We start from the raw sequence: 25392 nt of genomic DNA, 5'->3' as shown, positions 1-25392 counted from the left end.
TCCATATACATTAGTCTCATCCAACAGAGTAGCTCTGAAGCAGGGATTGCACCACAAATGGTTTTTTATTTTTTTATTTATTTTTAATATTTTATTTATTTATTTGACAGAGAGTGAGAGAGCAAGAGAGGGAACACAAGCTGGGGGAGCGGGAGAGGGAGAAGCAGGCTTCCCGCCGAGCAGGGAGCCCGATTTGGGGCTCAATCCCAGGACCCTGGGATCATGACCTGAGCTGAAGGCAGCCGCTTAACTGGCTGAGCCACCCAGGCGCTCCCACAAATGGTTTTTTATAACCCTCTGTCAGTCGGCTGAGGGGACCCTGGGTGGCTCAGATGATTACTTCTCTGCCTCCCAAGAAGGGGTGTGGTCAAACCTCCCAGGTGTTGCGGCTCCACTGGGCTAAGGGCAAGTCTCGAGAGAAGGAAGTCCTGCCTTAGCAGTTGATACTTACGGCACATGGGAATGAGTGTACCAGAAGGGCCAAAGGAATCTGGGTGAAGGCCTAAGCTCATAAACAGCAGCACGCATTTAAAAAATTAGTTGATTCCTAGAGTGAATGCTCTTCACTTTCTTGTTTAATTGCAAGAGTAGAATGTGCTACATAGAAAACCACAATTTTTAAACTAGTAAGTGTAATCTCACAGTTCCACACACATTAACTATCAACCTTTTGTGATAGAAAGTTCTTCATCTATAAATGACAGTATTCAGTTTTAGACTGCTTTCTCAGAGCAATATTTCCTGAGTATCTTTCCAGTCATAAATACTTCATTATTGTCCTGAAAGATATCACAATATTTCATTACATTGATATACCAGATTGCCCACCATCAGTCTCCTTTATTGCTGAACTTACACTGATTCCAATTTTTTTAAATTTGAAATACTGATACTGTGAAAAATCTTGTTTGTTTTCACTCACATTTCTTGATTGTTTTCTTAGGATGAAATAAGAGTTATTGGGTTTTCTGTTTGTTTGCTTTTTAATATGTGCTATGTATGCTAGGGCTCTTAGAATACCAATGACTAAAAATTTGTCCTCAATGCCCAATGTCAAATGTGCAAATTATACCAAGTTGTCATATTTTGAGGGGCATTGCATTTTTTTTTCTTTTATCAGATTATGGGACAATTTTTCCTAGAACTGCTGGTAGACAGATGTTCTGTGTTGTCTTTCTGCAGTTGGAATCCCTCTAACTATCATATACTTTAAACGTATTGGTAAATTAATTTCTCTGCCATTTGAAAACCGTGGAAAGGGAATAAAGGAGGTAAGTTTTCTCTCCCTCCACACAATCACACACACACACACACACACATCTGGTAGAGAAGTTTTGTTTTTAAAAAATATATATGATGTGGGTTCATAACCTTAGATTGACCAGACACATGACACTTTATATTTACTGGATTCATGTTGAATGAAATTTGTAGAAGTAGAAAAAGCAAGTCACCCTGTGTTATAAAACAGAAGAGGGAAAATCCAGCATTCAAAAAAACATCTATTTCCCCTTAAGTGATTTTCCTCTAATCATTTAACTTATAAAATGAGCAGTAGTGAGGGGCCCCTGGGTGGCTCAGATGCTTAAGTCTCTGACTCTTGATTTCGACTCAGGTCATGATCTCAGGGTCTTGAGATCAAGCCCCATGTCGGGCTCTGGGCTGGGCGTGGAGCTGCTTAAGATTCCTTCTCTCTTTCTCCCTCTACCCCTCCCCACCTTCAAAAAAAAAGAAGAAGAAGAAAAAAAAAAGATGAGCAGTGGTGAATTGGTATGACCTAAATGTTCTCAAAGTCATTCAGTCAACTCCTTTATTTTACAGAAGAGGAAAACATTTCATAAAGGCTGAATGACTTACCCAAGATTACCCAAAGAATTAGTGGAAGTGCAGACTCCTACCCCAGAGATGCAAAGCTTTGTCCACATATCAAGTTGAATCATGTGTGGTCTACTGAGTAATTAGCATAAGTTTTACTCTTTCTAAAAAATTAGAATAAAATACAGTTCTTTATTACCTAATTGCTAAGTTATAGACATTCTTCAAGATGCTAATTAACCCTGAACAACACCTGTTTGAACTGCATGGGTCCACTTATACTTTTTTTAAAATTTTCCTAGGGTCTTTTTTCCCTTGCTTGTGAAAGCTTTATTATTTCCATTTGGTCTATGGCTTAGGAGAGGGCTCCAGGGTGGTTAAAAAGCTGCCTAGTGGCTGCAGGGAGAGACTCAGACAGAAGTTCCGATGCCAGGAGGATGCCAGAGGGTCCCCTGAAGGGTTGCTGGGCCCTGGAGGCTCCCAGTCATGTGGAAGGGTGAGCCTTTCCAAGAGATCCTCGCCCAGCCCAGCCTGGGGGCGGGCCAGCCTGCGGAGGTGAGTCAGGTGGTCCCCATCTTCTTGATGAGTTTCACCTTCTCACCCAGGAAGTGGTTTTCCAGGAAGTCACAGAGATGGGGGTCTGCGCGGGCAGAACCTGGGGCATGCAGCTCCAGAAGGGCCTGGTTCAGGTTCACCTCCAGGACCTCGGCGGCTTCCATGGCATCTGGGGCTTTGCCCCCCGTTGTCCTGGGCCAGCTTCTGCAGTCCTGGGACAGGGCGTGGCGGCCGCGCTGGTTTTGCGTCAAGAGAGGCGTGGCGCCCGCGTGTGTCTCCTCAGCCGGCTCACAGAAGAAGCGGCCCACGCCCTCCAGAGTCACAAAGTCACCGTGGAAATGGAGCCCAGAGAGAGGTGCGTGTCGGAGGCCGGCAGATGCCTGTTGACCAGGCGGCTGGCGGTGGTGGCCTGCACTTGGGTGGAGTAATTCTGACGAATCTGGGGCCTCATGGTAGATCGGCAATAAGAAGCCAAGCCCAGAAAACGGTGTTGCTCGCCCTGTAAGCACAGGGTGGCTGAGAAGATGGTTCTGAAGGTTGTGACTGGAAAAGCGGTTGGGGGGTGGTGCGAGGCTGGAAGAGGGGCGTCCCCGGGGCTGTTTTGCCCAAACACCGTTGAAGCAAGAGGCAGATCTGAGGGACCCCTGGGTGCACGCTGACATGGGGATTGTTTTCAGTACAGTACTGTAAATGCATTTTCTCTTCCCTATGACTTTCTTCATAACATTTTCTCTTCTCTAGATACTTTATTGTAGGCATACAGTATATAATGCATATAACATACAATTTATGTGTTAATTGACTGTTACAAGTAAGGCCTCTGGTCAACAGTAGGCTATTAGTAGTTAAGTTTGCCCGGGAGGGGGGCGGACAAAGGTTATATGGGTTTCCCACTGCATGTGGTCAGCGCCCACCTTGTTCAAGGGTCAACTGTATTTTTATTTTCTATAAAGGAACATAAGGGATCCTCTTCAGAGAGCCTATGGGGAGTAGGTAGGCAAGGTGAGAATCCCATTAATTGTTGATGTAATCAAAGTCCTTACTCTGGTGGGAGCCCTTCAGAATGTGGGGTGTCACTTTCTTTGATACTTCTTTGTCTTCTTTTTGAAGGTCTATGGTTACTATAGGATTAGAGTTTAGACTGTGGTCACAAGCTTGGTTGCACAATAGAATCACCTGTGAGCTTTAAAGAAATTCTGATGCCTAGCCTCCACTTTCGGCCAGTTTGATCTGAATTTTTGAAGGTGGCGTCCTCAATGGTTTTTAAAGCTCCCCAAGTGATTTCAATGTGCAACAAGGTTGAGAACCATGGATATAGACCAGTGGTTCTCAACTGGAGTGATTTTTTTTCCTTCCAAGGGGACATTTGGCAATGTCTGGAAGCATATTAGATTCTCACAACTCAGGAGGAGAGTGCTATCTCTACCAAAGGGTAGAGGCTGAGGATGCTCCTAAACATAAGACAGGCCCTCACAACAAAGAATTATTGGGTCCAAAATGTCATTAGTATCAAGGTTGAGAAACTCTGATCCAGATGACTGGTTCTGATAGTATGGTCCCAGGAATAGCAGCATCAATGTTATCTGGGAATTGTTAGGAATACAGATACTTGGCCCCCATCCAAGAGTACAAAATCAGGAACTCTGGGGATGAGGCCCATCAGTCTGTTTTAACAAGCCCTGCAGGTGATAAAGATGTACACAAAAGTTTAAGAAACTCTGACCTAAAGCCTAATTAATACTTCAGCAAGATTAAAACTTTAAAAATATCTGCCTTTCAAAAGAAACTGTTAAAACAATGGAAAGACTACAGACTAGGAGAAAATATTTGCAAATTATATACCTAGTAGAAGGACGTGCATCTAGAATATTTAAGAACTCTTAAAACTCAGTAAGAAAATAGCTCAGTATTTTTAAATGGGGAAAAAGGTTTAAGCACAAATTTTACCAGTAAAAATATATACAAGACAAACAAGCACATTAAAAAAAATGCTAAGTATTAGTCATTAGGAAAATGCAAGGTAATACCACACTGAGATACCAACACACACCTAACAGTTCAAAGTAAAAAGATTGACCACACCAAGTGTTGGCAAGGATATGGAGGAAATGGAACCCTCATACACCATTGGTGAGAACATAAAATGGTACAATCACCTTGAGAAACAGTTTTTAGCAATTTCGTAAAAAATTAAATGTACATCTACTTTGTCATCTAGTCATTTCATTACTAGGTATTTACTTAAAAGAAGTGAAGGTGAAATTACAAAGACTAATACATAAATATTCATTGAAGCCTTATTTGTTATAGCTTAAAACTGGAAACAACCCAAATGTCCATTAACAAGGGAATGAATAAACAACTGTTAAACACACACACACACACACATTGGAATACTACTTATCAATAAAAGGAACGAACTATTGATAACACTCCACAACATGGATGAATCTCAAAATTTATTCTTACTGAAAGAAGCCAGATCAAAAAAAAGACTACACTACCATATGATAGATTTACAGAAGATTCTAGGAAATGCAAACTAATGTACAGTGACAGAAGGCAGACCTGTGAGTCTCTGAGGTCAGAGGGAAGGATAGGGTGTGGAGAGCTGGGGATCATCAAGGGGCATGAGGAGATTTTAGTGTTGGGGGACAAATTCATGATCTTAATTGTGAATGTGGTTTCGCAGGTAGATACATATGTCAAAACTTATGAAACCATCCAAAGTTCATTTTGTCAGTTAGACCTGTTTTTAAAAGGAGGAGGGGAAGCTTAAAATGTGCATGAAGTTAGAAAATGGGAAAGCTAGATTAAAGTGTGTAGGGATTCACGTATAGTGACTTTCTGGTCTCAGGACCCCTTTCCACTCTTAAAAATTATCGAGAACCCTAAAGGGCTTTTGCTGATGAGCTATTCTTTAGGAAAAACACAATACCTCAGTAAGCAGCAGAAGTGCTTTAAGCACACTTTCTCATTTTCTCCAGAATATTAAATTAATATTCAGAAAAAAATAAATTGATTTTACAGAATATTAAAAATTCATGTACTCAAGGCTCAAAATTTAATAAAATTTTTAAACTGACATTAAGCTGGCTTTTTTTTTTTTTTTAAACCTCGTATGCCTGGTGTTGAGGAGTATAGGGGCTGCCAGGGCTGCTGGTGTCAACAGGTTTCCCACCACCTCCCTGGCATTAGCGGCACCAACGTCAACACAGCAAAAAGGCAAATTATGTCTTAGGATTATCCTGAAAATGGTTTTGATCTTGCAGATGTGCAGAAAGGTGTGGGGGCGCCTGGAAATTGCAGACCACGCTTTAAGAACCACTGCCATGAGGAAATGCAAGGAAGTGATTCCTACTTAAGTCCATACAGTGGTTACTTTGGGAAGAATGGAAGGATGGAGCCCATGAATGGGATCCTGACTCTCACTAAGCTAAAAAAGTTCATTATATATCCTTCCAGAATTTTCCCTATGTATACAGAAACACGTATACAGGATTTTTTCCCAGCCCTATTGGGATATAATTGACATATAACATTATATAAGTTTAAGGTGAGCATCAATCTCTACGGTACTGTACTGTACAAAATCCACATATAAGTGGACCCTGTGCAGTTCAAACCCATGTCATTCAAGGATCAACTGTATTTATCTTTCTGTCTGACTTATTTCACTTAGCATAATGCCCTCAAAGTCCACCCATGTTTTTGCAAATTTTAGTATTTACTTCTTTCTCACAGCTGAATAATAATTCATTGTGTGTGTCTGTGTATGGGTGAGGGTTTGTGCATCTTTATCCATTCATCTATCACTGGACACTGAGGTCGTTTCCATATCTTGGCTATTGTGAATAATGCTGCAGTGAACATGGTGGTATAGCTTTCTCTTTGAGATGGTTTTAATTCCCTTTGGACATATACCCAGAAGCGGGATTGCTGGATCATGGAGTAGCTGTTTGTAACTTTGTGAGGAACCTCCATACTGTTTTCCAGAGTGGCTGCATCAGTTTGCATTCCTACCAACAGCGTGTGAGGGCTCTTTTTTCTTCCCACATCCTCACCAGCATTTGTTTTCTTTCGTCTTTTTTTACTTTTTAAATTCCTTATCTTATAAATTGTAGATTTCTATGCCTTTGGGTTTGGTTCCCAGGAAATTACTGTGATCCTTTAGTGGTGTCGTGTTCCTTTGATTTTTCACATTCTTTGAAGTTTTGCAAAAATAGCAGTTATCTCCTCCAGTTTTGCTAACTGCCTTCAGGATAGGAATACTCTCTGTCAGCCCTGCTGGGGATGCTGAGGCAATCTCGGACCTTGTAAGTGTGTACCTGTTCATGCTTTTGGCTCCCTCTGTGGCAGAATTCTTAAGCTAGTATGCCTTCTCTGGAGCCTCAGAGAACATCTGAGGCCAAGTGCTGACAGCCTCTCTTTTGTTTTTCCAAAGCTGACACTAAGGCTCAAATTTGTAGCTCTCTCTGGCCCACATATTTGGCTGACTTTCTGCACTTGTTCAGTAGCCAGCCTGCTCATGCTGCCATCAGAAGTGTACACAGGGAGCTGGCCATAGGGTAGGGAGAATGTGTGGGTGAGACACAGAGCCCTGGGGATGCCCATGGGCCAGTGGACATTCCCACTGGTCAGGGGTGGGCTTCTTGATGGAATCTATGACGTAGTTGCCCCCAAGAGCTCTCCCAGCCTCCTCCCACCCCACCCTCCCCCAGTCACGTAGCTCACAATTCAGTACTCTGAAGGAGGTGAGAGAGAAGGGAGCCCCTTTGGCAGCATCCCACACAGCTAGAGAAACTGAGTGTTCACTCCCACGCTTTCTCTTTCTCCCACAGGGTAAACATAGGTTGGAGAAAGATCTTTTTTGACCCTGAGCTGGGCCACCCTGGAGTAGGAGTAATGCAGGCAAAGTCAAATTGTTCCTCTTACCAACTCAAATGTTTCCAAATTTGCTTTGTTTTGTTTTTTTCTCCAGTGGAATGCTGGAACTTTTCCTCTGGAAACCTAGATGTCCACAAAGTTTCTCTCAACAGTGAGTGTCTAAGTCAGTGTTCTTTAGAGGGCACAGCAGCCAAGAGTGATTGGAGATGGTTCATAGGCCACTGTGGGGTCCACAGCTGGGACCAATGCTTGTCTGCCTAGTACCTGAAACACAGGTGGGCGAGATGCCTCCCGGGTCCCTTGGCATCTGGGGCTGGTTCCCACAGCTCCCTCAAAGGCACTTTTATCCATGGATGGATGCCAAATTTTTTTTGTTGGGGTAAGAGGAACAAAAGTAAGGGATATCTTATGCTGCCATGATGCTAATGTCACTCCCTACACAGGATTCTTTTATTTTTATTATTTTTTTAAGATTTTGTTTATTTGACAGAGAGAGACACAGCAAGAGAGGGAACACAAGCAGGGAGAGTGGGAGGGGGAGAAGCAGGCTTCCCGCAGAGCAGGGAGCCCAATGTGGGGCTCGATCCCAGGACCCTGGGATCATGACCTGAGCTGAAGGCAGACACTTAACGACTGAACCACCCAGGCACCCCCACAGGATTCTTTTAAATAAAAATTGTATTACCAAAAAAAAATTACCTCTTTTACTTCAAAATTATTATAGACACCTCTCTGTGATGGTATTTTAAAGAGCTACCTAATTAAGTCTAATGACTTAATTGTATTCCTTTATTTTTTCATAATTTACTTATATTTAAATTATTAAAGTGTATCCGCAATTATATCATGTTAAATTATACTTATATTAATAATTTAAACTATTCACAAACCTTTTAAATCTATTTTGCCCATTCACAAACTTTTATTCATTTTTATTTTACTTTTTTTCCATTCACAAACCTTTTTTTATTAGTTTATTTATTTATTTGAGAGAGAGACAACAAGCAAGAGAAAGAGCATGAGCAGTGGGGAGGGGCAGAAGTAGAGGGAGAAGCGGACTCCCTGCTGAGCGGGGAGCCAACTCGGGGCTCCATCCCAGGACCCTGGGATCATGACCTGAGCTGAAGACAGACACTTAACCGACTGAGCCACCCAAGTGCACCCCATTCACAAACTTTTCAACAGAACTTTAATAGTGGTTAAAATGGGCTGTCATGATAATAAAACATTTTAAAAAGAAAAAAACTATATATATTCCAGATAACTTCTAAACGTTTTATCCTTTTTAGACATCTAGCAAAACTTCAATGTTATTATGCGTACATGTGAATTTTCATCTTTAACATTTAACAGTTAATTGTTTTTATGTCTGGTTATATGTTACTATACAAAGAAGTTTTATTTTTAAGTGAGGGGCCAGAAATTTTGTTGTATACATTGTCTGGCATATAGAACACTACTTTATTCATTGTAAAAGTTAAATATGTAAAAAATGATTTATGTAATCTTGTTTCATAAATGGAGAGACAAGGAGGCAGTGAGATCAGGAAACTAAGTCTACAATATTTCAAATATTTGGGACCAAGTGATTAGTCCTCAGCAGATAATTACAGGAAATATTTTCTTTTGGGAAAATATTATAATATCTGAATAGTTTTTTAAGTCACATACATGAATAAATATTTGTAGATTTATAGTATGTAGTTTAGTTTTACAATATTAACATTTGGTCCTCAAGACAACCCCATTTGTGGTGGGGAAGCTATTCCTGTCTAAAACAATAGAAACAAACTGTAATAGGGTTGAGATTTCTAACATCAGAACCTAATCTAACTCCCCTGCTTCTCTCCATACTACTACTCTGTACAGTAGACTGTTCAAGATGTTCAGATACAGCAGTAGTTGAGATGAAATGAATAGAATGAAAAAGTGCTACGTGAATTGTGTTGAGTTTAGGGCAAGATATATAATAAAAAATTTAGATAAAATAAGTAGGCCTGCAAGATCTTGTCCATTTTTGCTAAAACCAACACTCCATGATGCTTTATATAACTTTGAAGTATTTGGACCAAATGGATGTCGTCCTGTGGTGACTCAGGATGGATCATAAAAAGAACTTTAGTCAAACTTACATGGCTTCTTTGCTGTCCTTTCCCCTGGGCCCACATTCATGTATAACTCTGATGAGAAGGAAAGAACAGCAAGTTTACAGGGCGCCTGGGTGGCTCAGTTGGTTAAGCGACTGCCTTCGGCTCAGGTCATGATCCTGGAGTCCCGGGATCGAGTCCCGCATCGGGCTCCCTGCTCGGCAGGGAGTCTGCTTCTCCCTCTGACCCTCCCCCCTCTCATGTGCTCTCTCTCTCTCATTCTCTCTCTCTCAAATAAATAAAATCTTTAAAAAACAAAAAACAGCAAGTTTAGACAGATGCCTGTTAGCGAAGTGCAAGCACCAAAAGAAGAGTGTTTGCCTCAATACTAAGTGGAGACTAAGGCTTCTCAAGGCAGTGTAGCCTCCAACTTGATACAGATCTTTCAGCCGGTGGGAGAAAAGAGTATTAGTCAACTAGGACCGCCATAACACAATACCGCAGACTTGGTGGTTTAAACAAGAGAAGCTTATCTGCTCACATTCTGGAGGCTTGAAGTGCAAGAGCAAGGGGCAGACAGATTTGGTTTCTCATCAGGCCTCTCTCCTTGGCTTGCCAATGACTGAACTCATGTTGCCTCTCCACAAGGTTGTCTCCTGTGCGTGTCAGCCCCTGGTGTCTCTCCTAACCTGCTGCTATGAGGAAACCACTCAGATTAGATTAGGGCCCACTCTACTGGCCTCCTTTTAACTTCGTTCTGGCTTTAAAGGCCCTATCTTCAAATTCAGTCACATTCTGAGATACTAGGGGTTAGGGCTTCAACGTGAATTTTGAGAAGATACAATTGATCCCGTAAAAGAGTTCAAAGAAAGGAAAACTTTGAGGAGGTAGAAACACTGACTATACATACCGAGCCCTTGGTCCTGGAATGTTCACTACCTCGACTCAATGGTAGGGAAGAAGTTGAGTGGGAAGCCCTTGGCCTCACTACAAGCCAGCTTTTCTCAGACCCTTTTGTTTCTTCTGTCGACCCAGTGGACATGAGGACACAGGGTGTGACCAGCCACGGTTGCTGATGTGCCTCTCAGGGAAGTGAGCATACGGCTTCAAGGACCTCTTCACCAACCTTTCTCTCTCCTCCCACAAATCCACCCAGTGACAGAAATGGTCAGATCCTCACCTCCAACCCTCACTGGTGTGGTCTTCAGAAGCTTTGAAAACAGATTAAGATGGCCCATAATCAATGACAAGACTATATCCAACAGGGCCAAATCCTACTCATTCTAGTTCCCCTCTCAACTAGAGCTCTGCAATCTTACCCATCCACATTCCCCAGAAAGCCTTGTAATAACTATACCAGATATTATCAGAATTCACATAAGACATTCCCCGCCATTTTAAATGCTCCACATTCCGTCTGAATGTGATTTAATTTAGTAAAACAAGAACATTCTCATTATGCTCACAGAGAAATGAAGGCTTCAACACTCCTTGATTCCACATTATTTCTTGATTCCACAGAGAAATAAAATTCACAAAATGTATTCCAAATGTCTGTCTGCTACTCTTTTTTTCCTAATTTTTCTGTTCCATCCAGGAGGGCTTTGGGGGGGGCTTCCCAGTCAGGGCTCCCCCAACAGTGGTTGATTCCAAAGCCAAGTTCCTCATGTATCCCCCCTTTCTAGTGTTCAGAATAATCTACAGGTAGATTAGAATATTGTACTGCCACAAAAGAAAATACAGTACACATTAGGATCTAATGTGACCACTGTAACTAATTACTATCAAAACATAAATCTTCTTATGCAATAGTATTTTTTAAAAAATCAGTCCTGTCATTGTGGTACTTAGAATTCAGTCCCTGGTGTTATGACACAAATTGTATGTAAATATAAGTAAATGATATTTAAATATGTAAATAAAAAACAAATTTTCTAAATGTTTATTTATCAAAGCTTGGTGAAGGCCTAAAATATGTCTTTTTTTTCCCCTTTTTTTCCTTTTTTGCCCTGCATTTCATATAATGCTGGCTGGCAGTAAGGGCGAAAGATGCTGGATAAATGATGTCTCCCTGCTCATGCTCTCTCTCTCTTTCTGTATCTCTGTGTCTCAAATGAATAAATAAAAAAAACCTATAATAAATGAGTCGAGACTTGAATCATGATAAAAAGAAATTGATAAATAAGAAATTAAATTACAAGATGAATGTCTTGATTTTGTTTGAAAATGTAAATATAGTTTGTTCCATGGGACTCTCCAAACCGTAAATGATATATTCAGTGATGCCAATTAGTGCCCTGATCTTCTAGCTGATGGTTGTCTAACTTACCTTATAATGCCAGCACACAGGTGGGTGGAGGGCTGAGTCCAGATCAGGTGTCCTGGGCTAGGTTGGGGGTATGTGGACAAAACCCAGAGTGATGGAGACCTGGAGTCAGACACCTAGGCAAGAACAGTCTTAGAAGGAAGGGGGGCATGTTAAAGTGTCACATGGAAATTAATCTTAAATCATGGTCTAGACGCAGAGAATAGGAAAGAATAGAAGAGAAGACACGAGAAGACAGAACAAAGGATGATGGGAGGTAGACTGGTAGAGCCTGGACAAACTCCCAGGGGCAGGATTACTCAAAGGAATGATCCCTGGATAATAAGGGCCCCAAGCCTTTGAGCAATGAAGGAGTGAATAAGAACTCTTAAGTTAGTGGAGCAAACAACAGTTTTTTAATGCTGCTGGTTTATGATGTATCTGCTAACATTTTATCTCTTTTTCTAATATAGTCTAGAAAAGTATTTATCTTTGGAAGAAGTTATTTTTCACTGTAATTGGATCACTTTTGTTTCTGGTATTACCACCATTTGTTTTCATGGCATTAGAGATTTGGACTTACATTGAAGGAATTTATTTTTCATTCACCACCATAACTGCAATTGGTTTCGGAGACTATACAATAGTGAATCTTAATAATCTTGAAATAAGATTAGCTATCACAACAACAGATTGAAAAATAAAGGATCGAATGGAAATTTTAACAGATTTCTTTGAGAGATAAGATGAAGGTCAAGCCCTTTTAAATAAATCTCCATTGTATGAATAAACTCACCCTGTTCTCCTCCCTCTCTCCTCTGCAGTGATCACTGACTATGGGAATAAGATGCAGAGTACTTCCTCTTAAACTGAATGTCTCTGCTTGCTCACATATGATAAACAAAAGGCACATATAATCAAAACACCAGGCACATATAATCAAAACACTTATATCATGTACCTTATATAACTTTTCCAGAAAGTATTTCAAATTCCTTCCTAAAATAAAGGTGGGAAAAGGAGACGGTTAGAGCCATACAGACACTAAATGTTTTCACAAATATCTGAGTCAGATTAAAATAGCCTATAAGTCATTTTGGATCTAGATTTCTAAATGGGCAGTTATTTTCTTTCTTTTTTTTAAATTAACATATAATGTATGATTTGTTTCAGGGGTACAGGTCCGTGATTCATCAGTCTTACACAATTCACAGCGCTCACCATAGCACATACCCTCCCCAATGTCCATCACCCAGCCACCCCATCCCTCCCACCCCCCACGACTCCAGCAACCCTCAGTTTGTTTCCTGAGATTAAGAGATTCTTATGGTTTGTCTCCCTCTCTGGTTTCGTCTTGTTTCATTTTTCCCTCCCTTCCCCTATGATCCTCTGTCTTGTTTCTCAAATTCCTCATATCAGTGAGATCATATGATACTTGTCTTTCTCTGATTGACTTATTTTGCTTAGCATAATACCCTCTAGTTCCATCCACATTGTTGCAAATGGCAGGATTTCATTTTTTTGATGGCTGCATAATATTCCATTGTATATGTATACCACATCTTCTTTATCCATTCATTTGTTGATGGACATCTAGGCTCTTTCCATAGTTTGGCTATTGTGGACATTGCTGCTATAAACATTGGGGTGCACGTGCCCCTTTGGATCACTACATTTGTATCTTTGGGGTAAATACCCAGAAGTGCAATTGCTGGGTCATACGGTAGCTCTATTTTCAACTTTTTGAGGAACCTCCATACTGTTTTCCAGGGTGGCTGCACCAGCTTGCATTCCCACCAACAGTGTAGGAGGGTTCCCCTTTCTCCACATCCTCGCCAACATCTGTCGTTTCCTGACTTGTTAATTTTAACCATTCTGACTGGTGTGAGGTGGTATCTAATTGAGGTCTTGATTTGTATTTCCCTGATAATGGGCAGTTATTTTTGTTCAGCACTTTAAAGATGCCATTTCAGGGGTGCCTGGGTGGCTCAGTCGTTAAGTGTCTGCCTTTGGCTCAGGTCATGATCCCAGGGTCTTGGGATCAAGCCCCGTGTCAAGCTCCCTGCTCAGCAGGAAGACTGCTTCTCCTTCTCCCACTCCCCCCACTTGTGTTCCCTCTCTCGCTGTCTCTCTCTCTCTCTCAAAAAATAAATAAAATCTTAAAAAAAAAAAAACCATGTTGTTTCATTCCCTGATTTCCATCATTTCTGATAAGTCAGCTGTTGGTCTTATAGAGGGTACCTCCTTTGAGGTAAACAGCTTTTCCCTTGCACCTTACCTGTTTCCCCCAGCACCACACCCGATTTTAAGCTTTTATCTTGGTCTTTGGTTTTCAGTGATTTATTAATTCGGTGTAGTTTGCTTTGCATTTATTTTGCTTGGGGAATCACAGAGATTGTTGAATTGAGGAATTTATATTTTTCATCTGTTTTGAAAAATTCTCAACTACTATCTGTTTGAATATTGAGTATTCCTTGTTTTCTATTTCTGGGACTCCAATTATATGAATATAAGACCTCCTCACTGGGTTTCACATGTTCTAATGTATTTTCCTTTGTCTTCTCAGGATATTTTTTGTTAACCTGTCTTCTAGTTTACTAATTCTAACTTCTATATGCAATGTGCTTTTAAATCCATTTAATGAGTTCTTAACATAATATTTTTTTAGTTCTAAAATGTCCTTTTATCGTCCCACCCTTTTTGGTAGATTTGAATTCTCTGATGAAATTCTTCATCTTTTCATCTATTTTCCCATATTCTCTTATATTTAAGAGAACATAATCATAGTCTATAGTTCTTATCTACTAATTTCAATATCTGGAACACTTATAGGTCTATTCTATGGTCTTTTTTCTTCTGATTTTTGGCCATATGATTCTGTTTCTTAGCATGCCCAATAATTTTTGTTGTATGCTGGGCATTGTGTAGTTTAGAAATTATAGCTGCTTCAGGTAATGCTATCTTCCTCCAGAGAGATTTTACTGTTTTCTCTGTTAGACATATGGAGATATAGAAGTGTGGGGAGGATAACTGAACACTTTCATTCAGTCAAAGAATGATCTGAGACTAGATTGCAGGTTTGGTGAGGTTTGGTCTCCTTTTGGTTTCTTCTTGTTCCCAAATTGTAGTTATTCATGACCTTCAAAGGAAAGCCTGGTATGTTCACAAGGTCACTCCCTTAGGTTGATCTTTGTTTTTTAAAGATTTTATTTATTTATTTGACAGGGAGAGACACAGCGAGAGAGGGAACACAAGCAGGGGGAGTGGGGGAGGGAGAAGCAGGCTTCCCTCGGAGCAGGGAGCCCGATGCAGGGCTCGATCCCAGGACCCCGGGATCACGACCTGAGCCAAAGGCAGACGCTTAATGACTGAGCCACCCAGGCGTCCCCCTTAGGTTGATCTTGAAGCCAATTTTTTGTTTCCTGGTACTTGCATATACTGGAAATTCTGTTCTGCTTTTAAAGGTTTTTGGCTTTTTAGCCTTCAACTTCATGCAGCTTCAAAATGTGGCAATATATTGGAGGGGAAAACAGACTGTAGGTTCTAAACCCTTGAGATCTGCAACTTTGTCAGTGTAGCCATGTAGGACTACCGAAAGCTCTGCTGATTTCTCTGATCCTCAGTAGTATTCTTCTTCTCAGATAAAGCCCAGATCCATAGCCTCTTGCTTGCGCCCAGAATCTGCACAAGAGCCAAGGATAAAAGCAGTTACAGATTTTCTGCCTTAGTTTCCCTACCTGGTATCTTAATCCTCTTAGTCTTCATTGCTTTAGCAACTCTCTAGTGCCTTTAAACATATGATTTTTAAAAATGTATCTGATATTTCTAGTTCTCAGCTGGAGCATTGTTCCATCAGTAGCTACTCCATCCTACCCAGAATGGAAGTGTCCCTGTAATATTTCTTTTTAATCTATATAGGACTAAAAATTAAGTAATAAATATTTAGCATCTAGATTGATGATTTTATAAAAATAAACATATTTTGAGGATACACACCTAAAACTCTAAGAACTATTTTTAAATATCACTCAGAAAAGTCTCTGTTACATTTTTTCCAGAGCAGAGATAGTTGGTACTTCCTTGGCATTCAGATAGAAATTTTCTCCTAATTTTATTCTAGAACTTCTCATCTCATATTGTATAGTTTACTACTCATCTTTTTTTCTAATCACATTCTCTTATCAGTAAAAAGAATGATAATTTAAAAAATGAAGACATTTTCAAAGACATGAAAGTTTCCCATGTTCATTGAAGAAAATTAAGAGAGCACAGCTAGGTATAGTTTCTAGTTTCTAGTTTACAGCCTGGCTACAGTTATTTGGGTTCTGGGTTGTTCTCCAGGGGCCAGCTTCTCTTTGCCAGCCCCTGCCTTCACTCAGTGAAACCTGGTTTGCTTCAGGTAGATTCCCTGCGTTCTCCTGCCCTGCTTCCAGGCTTCAGTGCACAACCTCTCTTGCACTTGGAAAACCCACAGTGGGAATCACTCTACAGGAAAGCAAGCAACCATGCATAGCTCTCCTCCTAGGAAGCACTTGTCACTTTCTAAAATTTAGCTCATTTAAGACTTTTTCCCCCCATGTCCTCAGCTGTCTGAGTTTATTTAAGTATAACTATAATCTTGTAGCTTATCTAGTTTGTTGTTGTTGTTGTTGTTGTTGTTGTTAGATTAGCTAGGGATGATAATCTCTTGTGATTTTTTTCTACGTACTAATGCAGAAATTCCTTATACTTGTATGGTTTTTAGTTAGCAAAATATGCACTCAGATTATGTCAGATTATGGACTCTCAGTTTTAGGTATATTTTGCTTTTATTAGTGTATGTCTGCTCATGTACACACACTCATGTGCTTTGGGAGGCAGTATTTGGAAGAAGCCGCATCAGAGACAGTTAACCAAATATCATTTTAAGTCAAAAGTGTGTGTAGCCTTCCAATTATACTTATTCAGTTTACTCTCTGATAATTATACTGCATTAATCTTAGCTGGTTGATTTATGAAATTACAGATAAATATTGAATAACTTAATGTCTGATAATTTAAGATATTTCCTGTTATGTCATGCTCTGATAAGCACAGTTAAATTGTATTCTTGTGATAAATCACAATGTTTATTGTGTTATGTGTCACTGGTTACTTCTCTTTGCCTTCATAACTCATGCTCTTTCAGCTGCACCTCTTCATACATGTAGATTGCAATTGTGAAAAATAAATAATAAGACCTGAAGGGAATGTAAAAGTTCTAGTATTGAAGTATTAGAATGATTGAATTATGAGTGATTTTCTTTCCCTTCTTCAAAGAGTTCCCCAAGATTTCTAATGATGAAGGCAATGGGGTGCCTGGGTGGTTCAGTTGGTTAAGTGTCTGCCTTTGGCTCAGGTCATGATTCTGGGGTCCTGGGATTGAGGCCTGCATCAGGCTCCCCGCAGAGCGGGTAGCCTGCTTCTCTCTCTGCCAATCTCTCTCTGTCTCTCATGAATAAATAAATAAAATCTTTAAAAGAATGATGAAGGCAATGAATTTACAGAATTTTAAACTCAGATATACAGATAAGTGGCACAATGAAATGAAGTGTATTTTTGTTAACAAAATCTGAATCCCATTTTAAATGATTGTGATATATATTTATCTTTTCTTTTTCTCATTTTAAAGGTTTCCTAGCAGTAGCAATGGTAAATAAATTACTCATTGTAAAATATTATACTTATTATGGTATTCAAAAGGATACTTTTCAAAGGGAAAGAGACTTTTTACCCTCTAGATGTACTCTAAAAATGAATAGAATCTGAATATGTGGAATTTATATTCTTTCCTTAAAATCAGTGATAATTTTAGATATGCTTTATATTAGCTTGTTCTCAGGATCAGATCCTAAAAGGAGGCATTTTTCTAGGTAGTAATGAATAGAAAGAAAATACGATGGAGAAAAGTCACCATCTGATTATTTGCATTTTATTTGCCTCTTATCCTTAGTTTCAAATCCTCTAACAGAGAATAAGGACATCACTTATTCAATCTTATTATTAATTTGGAATCTCCATGGTCTTGCCTGGATTGCTCTTCTATTTAACTTAATAACCAACTTTTTTCAAGAAATGGAATCAAAGCTACATAAAGACACATCTGAAATAGAAGTTGGAGAAGAAAAAAGAAGCCAAGCGCTAGATATCAATGTTCAGTAGGTTTCCTCCACCCAAACTGCAAAGGGTTTCTATAGAGCACGTCCGAAAGTGTCAGAACAGGAAGGAGGAAAAGAAAAACAACCAGCTATTTCTCCATAAACCTCTTGTGTGCATTATATTTCCATGTTGAAATTTATTCATTTATTTTAATTTTGTGTTGTCATTAAGAAAAATAAGAATATAATGCAAATCTCAACTTTACTTGTCAACTTTCCCCGTATCAACCTCACCCCATATTTGGACTCACACTGGCATTTGTATACAATAGAAGCTCATTCTGAAAGCTGTGCTTGCAATTCTTTTCCCATCATGTATTTTAATAAAGGTAGAAATACTTACAAAACTGTATAGAGCTATTTTCATTGGGATCTGTTTCTTTACACATTATTTCTAATCATCAATCCATTGTTTCTTAAAATTTTGTGTGTTTTTTAAAGCCCTATCAAACAAAAAAGTATATTAACCCCAAAAGTATGGCTTGAGAGATTTATTTCAGAAGGTATGATCTATAAATTATAGCATTATCCTTTTTGGGAAAGTGAGGAAATTTTCTCTTCAACACTATGAAATATTGTTCACTGTGTTCTTTTTTAAAAACCAAGGTGTGAATTCTCTCCCTATAGACACAGGTATGGGTATGGACATAGACAAAGGCATGTTTGTGTCTGCAGTTCCTGGATAAATGTGAGAGCCAGAGAGCTTTTCTGTAGCTTACGAAAAGACCTTTATCTCTTTCAGTGGAAGGTCATAGCTGAACAAGAAGCTGAAAACCTAGTTCTTAGAGTCACGGTGCTCTAGAGACCTTTGAATACTCAGTCAAAGCAGGTCTATTATGCAAAAGCTAGGGCCCTAGTGTGCATCCTGAAGCTTGGGACAGGGAAATCTGCTGACTCTACATCCTTTACCCCTGGACCCCTGTGCTAGCTGAGGTGACTCACCTTTCCTTGATAAGAGAGGCTGCTGTGTACTGGAAAATGCTGCAGGAGCCTCTCCCTGACAAGCTATCAGATGTTCCTCTCAGAAGAAACCCTCACCTCCTTTCCTGTCTGCCAGGTCAACATCTAGAGTTAAATCCCTGCATCAACTTCCAGGGGACATTATGGTCTGATAAGGAAGGAAAGATACTATACAACAAAGAATTGCAAGAATTCGTTGACCTGTACCTGGGATTTGATTTGGAATGTTCCATGATCAAGGTATACAAGATGTAAAACTGGTCATGCAAGAATCATAGGCTTAGGGGCACTTGCTCATGATAACATTTAACCCTGTATTAGGCTGGGTTTTCCAGAGAAGCAAAACCAATCTTTATATAAAAATTGTTAAACAGGGAGCCCATTAGACTGAGGTGATGTCTAATGCCTTGGCGGCCTAAGTAAGCAAACCAAGACCTAAGTTTCAAGGTTAAGAAATCAAAACCTGAGGAAAACCAATTACAAACAGCTAATTAGACTTTCCCAAATAAGGCAGCTGCCTAAGATACAGCCAATCAAATAATTTCCTTGCTTTGCTTCTGGGTCTTTTCTATAAGTCTTGCCCCTAGCTCCTGTTGGTGGGGTGTGCTTAACCACTTCTGTTTTGGCACTGCCCAACTCAAATTTATTTTTGCTCAAATAGACTCCTAAAATTTTTAATATATCTCAGTTTATCTTTTAACAATACGGATCTTCCTTGACTTAAAATGAGTTATGCCTGGATAAACCCATCATATACTGAAAATATCGTAAGATGAAAATACATTTAGTACACCTACCAAACATCATAGCTTAGCCTAGCCCACCTTAAATATGCCGCAAACACTTGCATTAGCCTACTGTGGCCAAAATCATCTAACACAAAGCCTATTTATAACGAAAGGTTGAATGTCTCGTGCAATATATTGAATACTGTGCTGAAAGCGAAAAACAGAATGGTTGTATGAGTACAGAGTGGTTGTCCATGCATCTACTGTTTATCCTCATGATTGGGTTGCCAACTAGGAGCTGGTTAGTTTGGGAAGCACTTGTAAAAGAGATTCCACAGAGGTCCCTAACCTCCCCTTCCACCACGTGAGGACATAGCAAGAGGTGCTGACTATAAACCAGGAAGAGGGCCTCACCCAATCATGCTGGCACTCTGATCTCATCTTCCAGCCTCCAGAACTGTAGGAAATAAATTTCTGTTGTTTATAAGCCAGCCAGTCTATGGTATTTTGTTATAACAGCCTGAATAGACTGAGACACTTGGGTCAAATCTGATCTGAATGGCCTGTTTGCCCAAGCAGACCCTAGGATCAGGGGGAGAGAGGGGACAAGGAAGAACACCGCAGCGCCCTCCCCCCTCCCCGCTTTTTTTTTTGCTTTGGGATGTATTTACAGGTATAGGGCAAGCAGATGCAACAAGTAGCTTCTCTCCATTTTCTGGTCTCAGAATTGTTTAATAAAGCCCTTTTATTCCCCTTGCCTACCTCATGGTGACAAGAATGTAACTAAGGTGCAACAAGTAAATTTGTCCAGTAGTGACCCTGGGAATTCATTCCAGGTAGTGTGGATGTTAAGATGGCAGGGACTAGGGGAATCTCCCCTTGTGCCAGAGCTTCCCACCCCTGTCCCTGACCCCATCCCCAGGAGGAGCTACAACTTCCCACAGGCCCCAACATCTCCAGGTGCTGAGCTGCTGTGTTTCCCAGACAAATCCCTAAATGGCTGCATCTAAAGCCAGAATGCCTGGCACCCAAACACTCTGTTTGTTTCTAATGAAGTCAATCTCATGCCTAACTAATAAGAATTGCGGAAATAAATGAAGACTAGTTCTGAATAAACAAGGGTTGTTTATTCAGAGCTGGCTATAGCAAGAGAGTCACCCACCATGACTTGTATTTGGCAGAGACTCAAAGTCAGGCAAGGGAAATGGAAGAGCTTTATAGGGAGAAAAGGGGAAAGCTTCAGGTGTGCTCTCATCAGAGACAGTTGGTATGGGGAAGCTGGAAAAGGCTAACTAGAAGCAGAGCATCTCATGTGGTTACCGCGGGGGAACACTTTTGGCTTACTCTGATTGGTCCTGAGCTGGAAGCAGGGGTGATAAAAGGAAGCTGGCAGTCGTTGAGCAAGGCCTGACCACTCTGGGCAGATTCCTGCAAATGTGGTGGTTTGGCTTCCCAGACCGGTTGCTGCAGAGGTGGTGAGTCTGGGTTCTATTATCATATATGATCTGGCCATTGTCTGTATATTCAGACTCTCAGAATGGAGAGCAATGGTGGGTGGGAGTCTCCAGACCTACAAAGATTCAGAGATCTATGACTGTTCAGCAGTACCCAGCCCCAGCACTCTTCTTTTGGGAATAGGGAAAGACTGAAGGACGGACATATGCCTTCTCCTGAGCTAAACTCTCCCAGAAAAGCCTGTTCTTTAACCAGTGGTTCTTAACTCAGGAGGTAGTTTTATCCCCACAGGGGATGTTTGGCAATGTCTGGAGATATTTCTGGTTATCACAACTGGGGTATGCCACTGGCATCTAAGGGGTAGATGCCAGGGATGCGGCTAAATATCTTCTAATACACATGTGACAGCCCCACACAATAAGCCATTATCTGGCCCAAAATGTCAGTAGTGCCAAATCCCAACATACACTGTGGGGTGCTATGGAATTTACCTTTATTATCCCTATAGAAAGATACAATAAAATGTTCAACAATAATAGGCAATTTCTCTAAGTATATATCCTAAGGATAGAGAAAGCTACAAAAAAATTTTATGATGAATTGTATTACAGGTTTATTTATAAATCAGAAAAATTGGCAACCACCTAAACAACGAGGGAATGAATTTTGGTCCATCCACCCAGTGGAATATTAGGTACCCTTAAAAATATTTCCTTACATAATATTCAGTGACATGGAAAATGATACATAATTTAATGGTAAGTAAAAACAACTAGGATAGAAAATGGAATATACCCATACTGTTCAGTGTTGTGGAATTCACCTTTATTCTTGCATGACAACACCACGATGGGACCCTCCCTCCATCTCAGCAGTCTTCCTGGGGATGCAATAGACTAGGATATTAAATGAAAATTATCCTATTCCAGCTTATCAGAGTTCCCCAAAATTTTAATTGTTGAACCCCTAAAGATATATGTTATGAATAAGTTATTCAGCTCTAGGCTGAGTGTTCAGGTGATCTCTTTTTCTGCTTCATGGTTCTTCTCACAAAAGGTTTAAGGTGCCTCCCTGAACAACCCAAATATATCATGCAAGTGTATTACTCTAGACTTCAGGGAGGATAAAAAGAATTTCTTTGAGGTCTTCTTCACTCAGGTAACAATGAATCCTCACTGAGCTATTTGCCTCCTTAATGGAAACAGTTTATTTATACTCATATTGATAAAGATTCTCTAGGGATCTTTTTGATAATTGGTACACATACTTCACCTAGAAGCTAGTTTAGGGATTGTACATAACAAATAGTACTTCTCCCACTGCTGTGTATATATAATGACTTGATCCCTTACATTGCTGAATATAATCCCATATGGCCCAGACTTCACCCATAAATACTTGAGTACATGATCTGGGTGTTATTAGTAAGTCTGTAGATAGTGTCTGCATATGGCTCCTCTTGTCATGGAAGGCAAAGACTTGTCCTGCTGATCCCATATAGCTAGAAATTGCCTTATTTCCTGAAGAGGAAATGGTCTTGCAGGAAGTGAAGTTATACCTCCACCTATGAACAGTACTGGACATTATTAGAATCAACAGGATCGAGGGAACCATATTGGGAAAGGAGAAAAAATCAATTAGCAGCTTTTATTTATTTTTTAAAAAGATTTTTATTTTTATTTATTTGACAGAGGGAGACACAGCAAGAGAGGGAACACAAGCAGGGGCAGAGGGAGAGGGAGAAGCAGGCTTCCCGCTGAGCAGGGAGCCCGATGTGGGGCTCGATCCCAGGATTCTGGGGTCATGACCTGAGCCGAAGGCAGACGCTTAACAACTGAGCCACCCAGGCACCCCTCAAGTAGCAACTTTTAAGCAATTGCTGTGTGATCATTCCTTAGTCCCTGTTAAGCCATGTGTTCAGCTTCATTCCCAAAGCCTTGATACTATAGCTAACTCAAAATATTCTTCTATTTGGCCTCAAGGACTTTCTACTTTGCTTTAAACCTTTCAGTGATTGGTAATACCAAGACTCTCTGTCCAGGGTTAGTCAGTGGGTTGACCTAAAATGGATCCCTCTGATTTTTTTTAAAAATATTTATTTATTTATTTATTTATTTATTTATTTATTTATTTATTCGAGCGAGAAGAGAGAGAGCGCACAAGTGGTGAGAGGGGCAGAGGGAGAGAGAGAGAAGCAGACTCTCTGCTGAGCATGGAGCCTGATGTGCAGTAAAACAATTCACAAAGTGGTTAGGGTCTTCTGTTCAAGGACATCATTAAAGGTGTCCTGGTGGTACAGTGAATATCACCGTCAGTGGGGAAATACAGAGCTTTTCCCCTAAGGTCAGGAACACGACAGGGATGTCCACTCTTACCACTGTTGTTCAACATAGTCCTGGTAGTCCTAGCCTCAGCAATCAGACAACAAAAAGAAATCAAAGGCATCCAAATTGGCAAAGAAGAAGTCAAACTTTCACTCTTTGCAGATGACATGATACTCTATGTTGAAAACCCAAAAGACTCCACCCCAAAATTGCTAGAACTCATACAGAAATTCAGCAAAGTGGCAGGATATAAAATTAATGCACAGAAGTCAGTTGCATTTCTATACACTAACAACAAAGCAGAAGAAAGAGAAATCAAAGAATCAGTCCCATTTACAATTGCACCAAAAACCATTAGATACCTAGGAATAAACCTAACCAAAGAGACAAAGGATCTGTACCCTAAAAACTATAGAACACTATGCAAGAAATTGAGGAAGACACAAAGAAATGGAAAAACATTCCATGCTCATGGGTTAGAAGAATAAATATTGTTAAAATGTCTATACTACCCAAAACAACCTACACATTCATTGCAATCCCTATCAAAATACCGTCAACATTTTTCACAGAGCTGGAACAAACATTCCTAAAATTTGCATGGAACCAGAAAAGGCCTCGAACAACAAAAGGAATGTTGAAAAAGAAAACCAAAGCTGGTGGCATCACAATTCTGGACTTAAAGCTGTATTACAAACTATGGTACTGATACAAAAACAGACACATGTATCAATGGAACAGAATAGACAACCCAGAAATGGATCTACAACTCTATGGTCAACTACTCTTCAACAAAGCAGGAAAGAATGTCCAATGGAAAAAAGACAGTCACTTCAACAAATGGTGTTGGGAAAATTGGACAGCCACGTGTAGAAGCATGAAACTGGACCATTTTCTTACATCACACACAAAAATAAACTCAAAATGGATGAAAGACCTACATGTGAGATCGGAATCCATCAAAATGCTGGAGAACACAGGCAAGAACCTCTTTGATCTTGGCCACAGCAACTTCTTGCTAGACATGTCTTCAAAGGCAAGGAAAACAAAAGCAAAAATGAACTATTGGGACTTCATCAAGATAAAATCTTTTGCACAGCAAAGGAAACAGTCAACAAAACTAAAAGACAGCCTATGGAATGGGAGAAGATATTTGCAAATGTCTTATCAGATAAAGGGCTAGTATCCAAAATCTATAAAGAACTTATCAAACTCAACACCCAAAGAACAAATAATCCAATCAAGAAACCGGCAGGAGACATGAACAGACATTTCTCCAAAGAAGAAATGTTCCACATCACTTGGCATCAGGGAAATACAAATCAAAACCACAATGACACACCACCTCACACCAGTCAGAATTGCTAAAATTAACAAGCCAGGAAAAAACAACAAATGTTGGTGAAGATGTGGAGAAAGGGGAACCCTCTTACACTGTTGGTGGGAATGCAAGCTGCTGCAGCCACTCTGGAAAACGGTGTGGAGGTTCCTCAAAAAATTAAAAATAGAGCTACCCTATGACCCAGCAATTGCACTACTAGGTATTTATCCAAAGGATACAAACATAATGATTCAAAGGGGCACATGCACCCCAATGTTTATAGCAGCAATGTACACAATAGCCAAACTATGGAAAGAGCCCAGGTGTCCATCGACAGATGAATGGATAAAGAAGACGTGGGGTGTGTGTGTGTGTGTGTGTGTGTGTGTGTGTGATGGAATATTACTCAGCCATCAAAAAGAATGAACTCTTACTATTTGCAATGATGTGGATGGAACTAGAGGTATTATGCTATGCAAAATAAGTCAGTCAGAGAAAGACAAATATATGATTTCACTCATATGTGGAATTTAAGAAACAAAACAGATGAACATAGGGGAAGGAAAGGAAAAATACAATGAAATCAGAGAGGGAGACAAACCATAAGAGATTCTTAACTCTAGGAAACAAACTGAGGGTTGCTGGAGGGGTGGTGTGTGGGGAATAGGGTAACTGGGTGATGGGCATTAAGGAGGGCTCTTGATGTAGTGAGTACTAGGTATTATATGCAACTGATGAATCATTAAATTCTACCTCTAAAACTAATAATACACCATATG

The 25392-nt window shown here is 40.1% G+C and overlaps 1 pseudogene; it reads right to left on the bottom strand.

Annotated features, from left to right (window-relative positions):
* Positions 1 to 2163: 2163 nt before the first annotated feature.
* LOC110590578 lies at positions 2164 to 2821 on the bottom strand (annotated as a pseudogene).
* Between the last annotated feature and the right edge of the window lie 22571 nt (positions 2822 to 25392).

The sequence above is a fragment of the Neomonachus schauinslandi genome, chromosome 9, assembly GCF_002201575.2.
Source record: "Neomonachus schauinslandi chromosome 9, ASM220157v2, whole genome shotgun sequence".
Taxonomy (NCBI): Eukaryota; Metazoa; Chordata; class Mammalia; order Carnivora; family Phocidae; genus Neomonachus; species Neomonachus schauinslandi.
This window is presented reverse-complemented; position numbering and strand designations above follow the sequence as displayed.